Below are 12,916 nucleotides of genomic sequence, written 5' to 3'. Positions count from 1 at the left end.
CACTCTATTGTCAGCTATTTATAGTCTGTAGTGTTGTAGAGTTGAAAAGGGACCTTAGGCAATCTTTCAAATGGGAAAACTGAAAACCTACAGAAATGAAATGGCATGTCCAAAGTTACCAAGATGGTTGGCTGCTGGGCTGGGATGTGATACCAGTTATCTTGTTGGTCTTTCCCTACACTACCTGTCTCTTTAATGGGGAATACTTTGGCTCATTCTGGTTTATCTTTTTTTTTTTTTTTTTTTTGTGATACGCGGACCTCTCACTGTTGTGGCCTCTCCCGTTGTGGAGCACAGGATCTGGATGCGCAGGCTCAGCGGCCATGGCCCACGGTCCCAGCCGCTCCGCGGCATGTGGGATCTTCCCGGACCGGGGCACGAACCCGTGTCCCCTGCATTGGCAGGCGGACTCTCAACCACTGCGCCACCAGGGAAGCCCCTCTGATATAAATTGACACATACGTACCCGTTTTCCTCTGTCCCTCCCTCCCTCTCTCTCTCCCTCCCTTCCTTCCTTCCTTCCTTCCTTTCATTGACTTACATACTTACTTACTTACCAAACCAGACAGGCCTAAAGCTCTAGTCAGAGACAAGACAAAGACTTTTGTTTTTCTTGGATCCTAATGAAGTTCAAAGCTGTACACTCAGTCGATGGTCATCATTCCCATTGACTATTGCCAGAGAGAGAGTTAGGTGCCCATGTGTTAACCTGTATGATAAGGCAGCTTTGGCTAGACTTCATCTGTCAATCTGTCCCTCTTTGTGGCCTTATATTGAGAGGTTTTTTTCCCCATGATCCCACTCTAATAGAAGACTGACGTTTTCATTAGTTCTGTGCCTGACGAGAGGCTCTGGAAGGGAACAGAAGACAGCAGATGGACTTTAGCTTTGGTGCCAAGGTAATGTAAGGCCCTTTTGGAAAAATAAACTTTACATATAAAGTGATAGACTAAGTAATCATTTTGTTCTAGGAAAGGGATGTGATAAGTGCTGCAGGTAGTGTTGGGATGAAGTTGGTCCAGGGTGTTCCTAAAACTTAAATAAAGGTTTAGAAATCCTGGGTATCTTTAGGACAACACTGGAAAGAAATTATAATCCCCATCCTGTTTTTGTACTTGACCTTGACACATCTCTAGTTGCAGAATTGAGTAGGATTGCTGAGATGTGAAGGGCTAAAGAGATGCGGAGTGTATGGGCTGGGAAAGACAAAAGCTAAACGTCCATACCATTTAAAGCCAATGAAAAGAAACTCTGAGTGGAGAGAATGAAAATAGATTTGTTTTCAAGTCATCTGTAGCCACTCCTGGAAGGTAGAGTGACAAGTGAAAGGCAGCATTGTTCACAGACAGACATAAGCCAAGAAAACCCAAGATATCAAAAGGTAATAGAGTAAAGAGCTTCATGAAAAGCGTACCCCTGTTCATGGAACACAGACACACACACAGTCACATATATGTATATACATACAGATTCCATTGACAATTGATCACAAATTAATCAAAAGTTAAATACAAAACAACTCCCAAACCCAGAAGTAACCAGAACATAGCAAAAACCTTGACTTACTTTTTCTACCCTACATGTGACCTAGAGAGGAAAAAAACTGGAAATTATAAGAAGGCACAGTGAGAAATAATTTGCCAAAAAGTTCCTTACTAGAGTTGATACCCTTTTGTCCTGGTGCCTCACCTCATGTGTTTATTATTAGTTCTCAGATGTTTTTCTGAAGTTTCTCTAATAGAGCGTCGTGGCTCTAGGGCCAGTTCCCCCTCTGGTGCATGAACAGGCTTGGGGAGAAGCCTCCTTCCCCTTTGGCTAATAAAGGACAACACCAGAATTTCCCCTCTCTCTCCTGCCACATCAAATTCTCGGATTTACACACACACACACGCACGCACACACGCACACACACACACACTTCTTTTACATTCCTACCGCCTGATTCTCCCTTCTTTACAGTAAAACTCCTTGACGAGTTATCTCTATTCACCATCTTCAATTTCATGGACCTCAGACTCACTCCAGCCCAGCTTCCTCCACCTGGACTCTGCTCCGGTCAAGTTCACCGGTAGCCTGCACGGTGCTGAGTCTGGGGCTCTGTTCTCAGTCCTTGTTACATGAACTCCCAGAAGCATTTGGTCCTTGCTCATGATCTCCTCCCTGAAAAGCCTTTTTTCAGTTGGCTTTGTCAGCAACGTATTTTCTTGGTTTCCTCTTAATTGGATCCACTGACCGACCGCTCTTCCTGTTTCTCCTTATTTCTTGGCCTCTTGGTGTTGGAGCACTACCGGGCCTCTTTGGGCCTCTTCTCTTCCCTTTGTTTACTTATTCCCTCGGGGGGCTCATCCAGTGTATGTTTTAAATACCATCTTCACGTGGGTGATAGAAAATTTGTACCTCAGGCCCATCTCTCCCTGGAACTCTAGGCTCCTAAATCCCAGTGTCTACTCAGCGTTGCCACCTTGATGTCCAGTGGGCATCTCCCACCTGATAAAAGCAGACCCCACCCCCTTCTCTTCCTCCCAAGCCCGCTCTGCTCTGCCCTTCCCATTCTCCCAGGGGCTTGGTCTGAGGATCGCGGTGTCGTCCTTGACCTGTCACCGCTCACTCCCAACCACCTGAGACTCCTGTTGGCTCTCCCTTCACCTGTCTCCAGACTCCTAACCCTCCCACCGGAGTCCCATCCACATCACCTCTCATGTGAATTATCCTCCCAGCCCAACAGGCCCTGGCTTCCCCCTTGCTGCCAGCAGTCCAGATCCTCAGGGCAGCTGCAGGGGTCCTCTTGAAATATGCCCCATGATGAGCCGTCTCTATTCACAGCCCTCTAATCACGACTTGCCATCTCAGTGTGAAAGCCAGAGCCCATACAGTGTCCCTTCGGGCTGCATCCTCTGGTTCCTTGTCCCCTCTGACGGCTCCTGCTCTAGCCGAGCTGACTTCCTGCCTGTCCACCAATCTGGGCATTTGTACCTTCTGTCCTCTGCTTCAGAGGCTCTTTCTTTCCCCAGAATCCGCATGTTCTCCCCTCCAGCAAGTCCTTGCTTAAATGTCACCAGTCATGAGGACTTCTCTGCTCCGCTTTCTAGACCTATAGCTCCCCTCTCCCGACATTGCCTGTTTCCCCCTTCCCCCTTTATTTTTTTGCTAAAGTACTTAATCGCCTTCTAATATATAATTTACTTACCTTCTTGGTTTATCGTTCAGTCTCCCCACTATAATATAAGCTCCATGAAAGGAATTTTTTTTTGGGGGGGGGAAGGTGTATTTATTGCTGTATCCCAGGGCCCAGAACAGTTCTAGCACAGACTAGTTGCTCAGGAAACATTTGTCACATTATTCAATGGAAGAATATCCTGCTTAGGATACCCGATGAGGTGGCTAAAGCAACCTAATGTAGATGCTCAATATCATTGACTGCCTGTGTTTTAGCTCAAAATGTAAATTTTATATTTTACTTTGTGATCTATGTTTCTTTATTATGGCAACAATGTTTAAATTACTTAGCATTAGATGAAATGGAAACTTCAGGAAGATTCCCCTTGGTTATTCTATGGTCTTGATACTTAGAATGATGACCATGTAGCTTAAACTATCAAGAAAAAAAAGCTCTCATTTGTGCAATGTTGTTGCAAAGCAGCAGAACAGAATAACTACATTTTAAACTTCCGGCTCCTTAGTTAACTTAAAATTGCAGTTTTTCATTTTATCATGTTCCCATCCCCAGCTGTGGAAGCCTTTGCTGCTTGGAGAACGGATACCGCTGGGGAAAGGTATTTATGAAAGGGGCGTGGATCCCAGTCATTCTTCTGAAGGAGGAAACTGAAAGTTAGATTGTACTTTTTAAAAAAAGATACGGGTTGTTTTCAGGTTTAAAAAGCACAGAAACATTTAAAATTGTATTGATGTAAATACATATATTTTTTTAAAAATTAAAGAAATCCAGGTTGGATTTCTACCTTTGCCCCTTCGGGATCTTGGTCAAATTATTTAATCCCTGGAGGCTAACATTTCCTTTCCTATAAAACAGGGATGATTAGCTAAGCTCTTGGGGTTCTTGTGCCCTGGGTAGCCCTGGCACACAGCATCTCAGGACATATTAAATCCTTCCCTGTCTCTCTGCATGCCCATCTACTTGAGGTATCAAAACTTTTCAATTCCTGTGAATTATGAAATTTAAACTATACGTACTAATGCTATTCTTTTTTTTTTTTCCCCCGAAAGTTTCTGTAAAGTTACTAGCTAAAATCTAATCAGGTTTATTTTGAATAATGTATGATTTATGGAAAAGTTCAGCAGTGATTGGTTTAATTTTACCTTCAGGCCCAAGAACAACTTATATTGTGGCTTTAAGACGTAGACCTATAGAAATGAAGGCTTCAATCAGGCTACAAGCCGAATGGAAGGAAAATAGTTACACATTTATGAGGGTGAGGAAAGCCCCTGTTTAAATGAGGGGAAAAATGTGTGCTTTAAGCCTGTTCATTTTTTAACTTAAGTGGAACAGTATATAATGAAGAAACACTTTGCTAAGAATAACCTGGTACAGTGACCGCGGTGTATTTTGTTCACGGAACACGACCGAGGTTTAGGAGTGCGATGCCTGCTTCTGATTTACTGAAGCACGTGCCTTACAGACAGGTCTCCGAGCCCGTGAGAAGCCATGTGGTTATAGCCTGGGATTCCGATGCATGGTCTTCTGTTTTCCTCTTGGTGTGAAGCTTGGGAGGTGCCTACCCATGTCTGAATTTGCTTGTTGTGGAATGGCTCATGTTCCTAAAAGTTAAAAAAGAGAGGTTATTTAAAAGTCATGCAAACCATTTTGAATCCCAAGTTACAAAAGAGGGTTATTTAAAAGTCATGCTGACCATGTTGAATCTTGTGCATCTTTGGTTCCGGCCGTCACCAAAGCAGCATAAGCTCTGTAGAGACCAGGCTGTTGGCCAAGTTGTGGATAAGACTCGAAGTACACTTGGGAGAAAATGCAGAGTGGGACTCAACATTTGAGATATATATATTTTTAATGTCAGCGATTTTTTTTTTATAAATTTATTTTTATTTAATTAATTAATTTATTTTTGCCTGTGTTGGGTCTTTGTTGCTGTGTGCGGGCTTTCTCTAGTTACGGCGAGCCGGGGCTACTCTTCATTGCGGTGTGCAGGCTTCTCATTGCGGTGGCTTCTCTTGTTGCGGAGCATGGGCTCTAAGCACACGAGCTTCAGTAGTTGTGGTGCGTGGGCTCTGTAGCTGTGGCTCTTGAGTGCAGGTTCAGTAGTTGTGGTGCATGGGCTTAGTTGCTCTGCAGCTTGTGGGTCTTCCTGGACCAGGGCTCGAACCTGTGTTCCCTGCATTGGCAGGCGGATTCTTAACCACTGTGCCACCAGGGAAGTCCCAACATTTGATACTTAAAAAAAAAAAAAAAAATTCCGTGCTACTGTGTTAGAAAGAGCAGGGATGAAAATGTATGAGATGCATTTTGATAATTTTTGAAAGAAAAATAAAAAAGTTTTATCTTTACATGGATGGTTTTATTTTAGACTATGTTAGTTCTGTAATTTTTATTGAAAAGTTGATTTTTAAAAAACCCCTGAAATATTTTCAGTTTCTGTGATGGCTCAGAGGTAGCTGGGCCTCTCAACTCACTGACATTCCAGAAACATACCAGTAATATTTGTGGGACTGTTGGTCTCACCACGTCTCTCATAAACTCAATGCTGTTAAAGTTGTTGTAAACTCGCTTATTGATTCTGCAAATGTTTCCTGTTAATCATTGCTCCCCCTTCCTACACAAGCTGATAAGCCCCTCTGGGGAAGGGATCAGATCATATATCACTCTTGTTTCTCTCCAGTGCCCAGCACACGGGTGGATGTATAGGCGGGTCTGCGGAAATTCAAGTTGAGTTGGTGAGTGGAACTCTTATTTCACATCAGTTCCCAAGTTTCTGCGAACACTAAGGACATTTTCTTCTTTTGCCAACGCTGCCTCCCACGCTGGGCTTCGAGCTACTGATTACTGTGGACTCCTTCCCAGATGGTGTCCCAGAGTGTCCCTAGGAGACGGCTCATGTGTGGTGCTCCTGGGGACAGTGGGGAGGGCGCGAAGGTGATGGGCAGGGACAGGCAAGGTCTCCCCCAGCCTCCTCTCCCTCATCCCTCCTTCCCCTCTTACCTCTTCCTCCTCGTCTCTCTCAACGTTACCCCTGACACTTGTGCTCAGCGCCTGCTGCCCTTGTCACCTCTCCTGAGCAAGCTGGGGGCTTTCTCTGCTTAGTTCACTTGTTGATTCAGTCACATACGGATTCAGCAAGTGGTCCTGGAGCCGCCCGTGTCTTTGGATTGCCATTTTCTATTCCTTGGAATGTCCTTTTCTGTCTCCATCTCGCAGAATCTCACACATCCTCAAGACACAGTTCTTTGGCTGACTTCTTTATGGGGTCATTTTTAACTTTCATAGGAAGGGTCTGAATGTCCAAGGAAAGTTCCTCTTAATCTGTAGCCTGCAGAAGGGTGGGGACGTCACATGTGGTGCCCAGAACTGCACATCAATAACGGAGAGTCCTTTTCTCTCTCGCTCTTCTTCTTTCTAGCTGAAGTGTTTGCCTTGGGTGATGATCCTTTGGATGTTTCAAGACTCTCTAGACTTGGGTTGTCCTTGGGTCTTATTAGAATGGATGTGCCATTCTGATGAAACTGCTACTTGCGGTTTTCTAAGTCATTGTTTTCAAGTTCTTTTTTCAGACCGTTACTCAAGGAGATATAATTTTACTTCACCACCCAGTATACAGGCAAACATACAAGCACACAAAAAATTCTAATGTCATAGAACAATTTTTACCATTATTGGGATACAATTCTCTATTTTCTATTTTATTATAGTCTCTGCTCCATTCCTATTCTATTCTGTTCCTTTGAAAATACTGGTATTAAATCATTAAATGAATTTCATGAGCCAACAATGCATCATGAACCCTTGGACAAACACTTCTGTAAGCAGTGCTGCAGATGTTCAAGTTTTTTTTTTTATGAAAACAGGTGTGAGTGCTGAGACCCTGCTTGTGAGAAATTGGCTTACTGAGGTGATGTGCTCTGCAGAAAGCTGGGCTATTGTCTCTGTGGAATTTATTGCTTTTCCCCTGCTGAATACCAGCCGTGTTTGTCGACTGAGGTCCTGTTAGGCATCCCTTCTGCAGATTGGTTTGTCTTTTCATCTGTTAATATGCATTTGGAAGGAATCCTGCTGAATTGAAATAGACCCAATGGGGCTCCACAATGGCTACTTAGCTTTTGACGCCCTTAGCAGCAGCCCGCTTTCTGCCCACTTTATTTATAAGGGTTACGCTCCCTCAGCACTACTCCTATGGAGACCAGATGTTCCTTTCTCCTGCCTCTTCATACAAATTGGGTTCAAGTTTTCTTATGATTAGAAATGAGCTCCTTCGAGTCCGGGTATCCGTGCATTTGGAGTGCGCTTCCTTGAGGCAAGATGGGAGAAGCAGCTTCAGGCTGTATTTACAGAGTTTGTTAGTAAGTTTGGGTCCTTGACAGAGTTTGAATGCTTTGGTTTTAGATTTTCCGGCATATTTGTTCTTGTATTTTAGTGTTTTTACTGAGACAGGCAGTAACATTTTAAGGCAGGGTTTCTCAGCCTCAACACTAATGACGTATGGAGTCAAGTAATTATTTATTGTGGGGACTGTCCTGTGCGTTGTAAGATCTTTAGCATCTCTGAACTCTACCTGCTCGATGCCAGCGCCCCAGCGTGACAACCAAAAATGTTTCTAGATATTGCCAAATGTCCCCTGGGGACCAACATCGCCGTGGCTGAGATACGCCAGCTGTTCAGTGAACACTTAGGTTACATTTCTACACTTTCTAGCATGTAATAATACAAGTACATGATTTGTGTCATTGTTTCTGTTGACATTTGACACATGTGTGGCAAGTTAGATAGTTTTATATGCTGTAACTATTGGGGAATTGATCAAAATCAGTGCTAACAATGGAACTTGGAAAGTTCCAAATTTATATAATAAACATGTAATAATTAATGTACTGATTAATAGTTAATAAAATGAAACAGCAGACTGTTATAAGATCTGATATCGTAGTACACCAAGTTAAATTTATCACTAAAAATTAATAATAGTACTGTATATTTGTGTTCCACAGTTTTTTAGGTGGTTTCACATATATTTCCACACTTGATTCTCTATCCATGAAGTAGGTAGGACAGATATTTTTATCCTCAAGTTGCAAATGGGGAAAAGAGATTCAGAAAGCATAAGTAGTTCGACCTAAAACTCACATGTTATTTAAGAGCTGGAAGCAGGTCTTAAACCCAAGTTCTGTGACACAAACCAGACAAGGATTCTGAGATTTGTCTCCTTAATGAGTGAAGCTCCCCTCAGCCTCCCACCCCTCAGTAAAGGGAACCAAGTAGATATTGTTATGATTAATGGTTAGTCCTTTTCTTATCTTTTTTCCAGCTCTTATCACTATCTGAAATGTTTGTCTTGTCCAGTGATGAGGCTCCTCTTTCAGTATAAAAATCTTTCTAAAATTACGTGAGAAGCCTTGTTGGTATCTTGTTGAGCTCCCCTTAACTGCCTCGCCAAGGCGTAAGTCTGGCTTTTGTTCCGTGTCCCCACGCCTCCGTTCTGCTTGCCATCACCAGTCAGCCCCCAGCCCTCCGCACAGCCCCATCTGGCCTGCTCGGGTTGTCTCTGATTTCCCTGTAGTTGCTCCATCTGGGCAGCCGGCACAGGCGGAGACCAAGCAGAGTTGGAGGATTTTAGTTTCCTTTGCTCTGAACTCTATATTATGTGGAAGCAGAGAATTTGCCAGTCTGACACATGAGTTCAAGGCCAAGCTCAAGGCAAGTGAAGAAAAGGTAAATCTTGAATTTCCTCCTAGAAGTTTCCTGCTGTGAGGTTCAGTAGGTCACAGTGGCTGCTGGGATTCTGATGACGTATTTGTGGAATTCCTCCACATTGCCGGACATTTCTGGGGTGGTAATTGATTGCAATTTTAAAAAGTTTAAATTAGGAGTTTGGGATTAACATGTACACAGTACTATATATAAAATAGATAACAAGGACCTACTGTATAGCACAGGGAACTATACTCAATATTTTGTAATAAAGAATAAGGGAAAAGAATCTAAAAAAGAATGTGTATGTGAGATATATACATATATACATATAAATACATATATATAACTGAATCATATGTATGTGAACCACTTTGCTGTACACCTGAAACTAACACAACATTGTAAATCAACTATACTTGAATTTAAAAAAAAAAAGGAAAAAAACTTCCATTCTTGTTTGTGATTTTAGCTTAAAAAGCTACATAGCACATTCATCAGATTGGGGATTGGAAGGGAATGTAGAAAACAAAAGACAAGGGTTGTTTTTAGGTTCAGGAGATGGTGATCAATTTTTTAAAATGCCAATATTTTATTATAATTATTCAATAAATAAAAAATAATTGTAAAAAAAGTATATACACAGCATAGAATATTTGTGAAGTCCACACGGTCTTAGCACCCTCTCATTTATTCCTGAGTAACGCATGTAAATTTTCTCTGGGTCAGCTGTGGGCCTTGTACGTTAGCGTACCTGATGTATTACTGTGTGCATGCTTTTTTCTCTTGGGGGCTTTTAGCTATTTCTTTTCTTTTAAAAAAATTTCACAGGAAATCTGTTATTTTGATATTGTCAGCCTGCTTTCTATCAATAAAAATTTTTTTTTAACTTGAATACCATAAAATTCCCTTAGTAAAAGTTCAGAGAGTCGGGCTTGCAGAAAACCTGACCTGTTTATTCTCTTGCTTTCAGACAAAAAAATCACAGCTGAAGTATGACAGATAAATAGCAGTTCAATTTGCCAAACTCCTCAGGGACAGATCTAAAGTTTCCCTCAGAGATTACCCGTCTCTGTCAATAAATTCCTCATAAATATTAGATACATTCTTCTTGCCACAGTTTAAGGCTGTTTTCCTTTTGTGGGATTGATTGACTAGGGGTGTTGAACAGCTGGTCAGCATCGTCCACGTGTCACATTGCATGTTGTATCTGCCTTTCGGCTTTTCTCTAGGCAGTACTGTGTTAATTATTGAGACATCGCCCCATGGATTAATACATCAGTCTTTCAGCCAGATCCTGTTGGGATGATTCCTGCTCTTAGTTTGTGCCCAGATCAACCTTCTAACAGGTGAAATTGCTTTCATTCAATTCAACAGGTGTTTATTAAATGCTTTTGTGAGCCCCAAAGTTGCAGGTCTTAATGGATAGCACCTCAGAAAGGACAGGGTTCAGGGCTATGTGTTTTAAAATAGGACATGAAATTTTAAATTAAGCTATTTAACTTCACAAGGAGTAAGACAAGTTGAGGTTACAATCTGCTGCTGGGGCATAAACTTACAACCCTGAGCCATGCTGCACCTTTGAACCCCTGTCTTTGTGTGTCCTTGAGCGGCTGGCCCAGCGGGACCCTCTCTCAGCGGCAGCGTTATGCCGCTGGGTTGGGGGCCTTAAGCCAGTGCTGTGTGCGCTCGTCTTTGGGCACGTGATCTGGGATCAGAAGGGCCTGACAAAGAGCCGCCCAGGAGACTTTCACCTGTGGGTCATCCCTAGACCTTGGTCTTGATGAAAGTACACAAACACAAAGGCTCACGCCCATCAGCTTATTGTGTGAGGTCTCAGACCCGGCAGCTGGGAGCTTCTCTGGCCACTTTTAGTTCCTGTGTTAAAAGAGTGTAGCTGAGAAAAGACAGACAACTCAGGTTTTGAAGTTTCAAAAGGTGGGGTTCTTGTGTTCTAGCTCCCGTGTCAGAGGTATCACGGGGGCCACTTTTTAGTGGCAGCTCAACCGGTGGCTCTTCTGCCTTTTAGATGTATGGGAGAGCTGCCCACGGGAAGGTGTGGTCAGTAACGTAGTAGGTACCATTTCAGACCTTGTTAGTTAGATGCTGGCCTCAGTCTTTATAAAGGCTGTTAGATCTCCTGCTGATGCCTAAGTGGGAAATCTTTGACATTAAAAAATGTTTTTTTCAATTTACAATGTGTGTGTGTGGATCGTCCCAGATAGACTTGTGTCTTTGGCCTCACTGGACATACTTAGTTCCCATGCTAGTGCTTCATGAACTTTAAAAGTCACCATCGAACCCTCCAAAGAAGCTATACAAGTGGCTAATAAACCATGAAAAAATGCTCAACATCACTAATCCTTAGGGAAATGCAAATCAAAACCACAGTAAGATATCATCTCATTACTGTAGGATGGCCACTATATAAAACAAATAGAAAATCACAAGTATTGGTGAAGATGTAAAGAAATTAGAAGTCTGTGAACTGTTGGTGGGAATGTAAAATGGTGCCGCTGCTATGGGAAACAGTATGGTGTCTCCTTGAAAAATGAAAACTAGAATTACCATATGATCTAGCAATTCCATTTCTGGGTATATACCCAAAGGAAGTAAAAGCAGAGTATTGAAGAGATATTTGTATACCTGTGTTCACAGCAGCATTATTCACAGTGGCCAAGAGGTAGAAAGCAGTCTCTAGGTATCCATTTACAGATGAGTGGATAAACGAATTGTGTACACATACAATGGAATATTATTCAGCCTTAAAAAGGGAGGAAATTCTGATGCATGCTGCAACACGGGTGAGCCTCGAAGACATTATGCTAAGTGAAATATGCCAGTCACAAACAACAAATCCTGTATGATTCCACTTCCATAATGTGCCTGGAGCTATCAGATTCATAGACAGAAAATAGAATGGTTGTTACAAGGGGCTGGGGGGAGGGGGGGAGTTGTTTAATGTAGGAGATTTAGTTTTGCAAGATGAAAAGCATTCTGGAGACGGACTGCGTAACGATGTGAACGTGCTTCGCATTACTGTCTGTACACTTGAAATTGGTTCAGATGGTAAATGTTACATGTGTTGTACCACAATTACAAATAAAAATTTTAAGAGGAAAAAAGTCACTAGTGGCCACTCACTGCTCTGCTCGCTCTGTCTGTGGCGGAAATAAAGGCTTTGTGTCCGGCAATGAGCACAGCCAGATGGCAGCACCGCAAGCCCCCCTCCTCTTTCCCGCAAAGGTGGGCTTCCTGCCTCTAGCCTCGTGCAGTGAGACCCAGGCAGGTGCTGGAGAAAACCTTTTCATCTCATCCACCGGGTCTGCCTCTCTGACCCGCATTATTTTAGCCAAGGGCTGGTTCCCTGCGACTCTACATTTTGGGTTTTGTTTTTGCTGCTTCGTCAAATGGGGAACAGGGACCCGTTCTCGCCATACCAGGACGGTGCTTCTGTGAGTTGTTTTCCTAGCGGTGGTGACAGATGAGCCATGACTCAGGGCAGCACTTTCACCTGCTCTCCCCTGAAAGAAAGGCGTACATTTGAATGCAGACTGTGTGGAGTGAAAGGCCGTTGCAAGGTTGTGGGGTGGGGGGAGGGGTGGGGGAGGGGTGGGGGAGGGGTGGGGGGAGGGGTTGGTCCTGGCTTCCTTCACATCTTCCGAACAACCCCGATGGATCAGGCTGCTCACAGACATTCCATTTATTATTTTGACAGGGATTCTGGGCACCTGTTGTTTCTTCAGGTAACTTACATGAAACCTTCGTTTAATGGGTGTTAAACGCTTGACAGAGTTTACTCCTATTTCTGCTTTTCAGGATCATTTCATGGACTCACTCCTCTCACTTGCTAACCATGCTGCCTTGCTCCCAGGACCCTGTCAAGTCGACTGACCATTAATCTCCCTCAGCGCACAGACCAGACTGCAGGTAAATCCTGCTCATGGGAGCTGCGGTTCATGTCTAGTTGCATGACTGTGATTTGGGGGATTAGTAAAGGTTTAATTATTTGTTCCCATTATTTGCGTTTTAAACTGTGTTTGATAA

The 12,916-nt window shown here is 43.1% G+C and overlaps 1 protein-coding gene across 7 annotated transcripts in view; it reads left to right on the top strand.

Annotated features, from left to right (window-relative positions):
- Positions 1–12,916, top strand: part of TIAM2 (TIAM Rac1 associated GEF 2) — a 239,226-nt gene that overhangs the window by 109,233 nt on the left and 117,077 nt on the right. For all 7 annotated transcript variants that reach the window (XR_007470439.1, XR_007470440.1, XM_049695172.1 and 4 more), the window contains one exon: positions 12,689–12,799. The gene's annotated coding sequence lies outside the window, so the exon portion shown is untranslated. The remainder of the gene's footprint in view (positions 1–12,688; positions 12,800–12,916) is intronic.

Source organism: Orcinus orca, chromosome 12 (genome assembly GCF_937001465.1).
Source record: "Orcinus orca chromosome 12, mOrcOrc1.1, whole genome shotgun sequence".
NCBI lineage: Eukaryota > Metazoa > Chordata > Mammalia > Artiodactyla > Delphinidae > Orcinus > Orcinus orca.
Note: the sequence above shows the minus strand (reverse complement) of the source record. Positions and strands in the feature narration are given on the sequence as shown.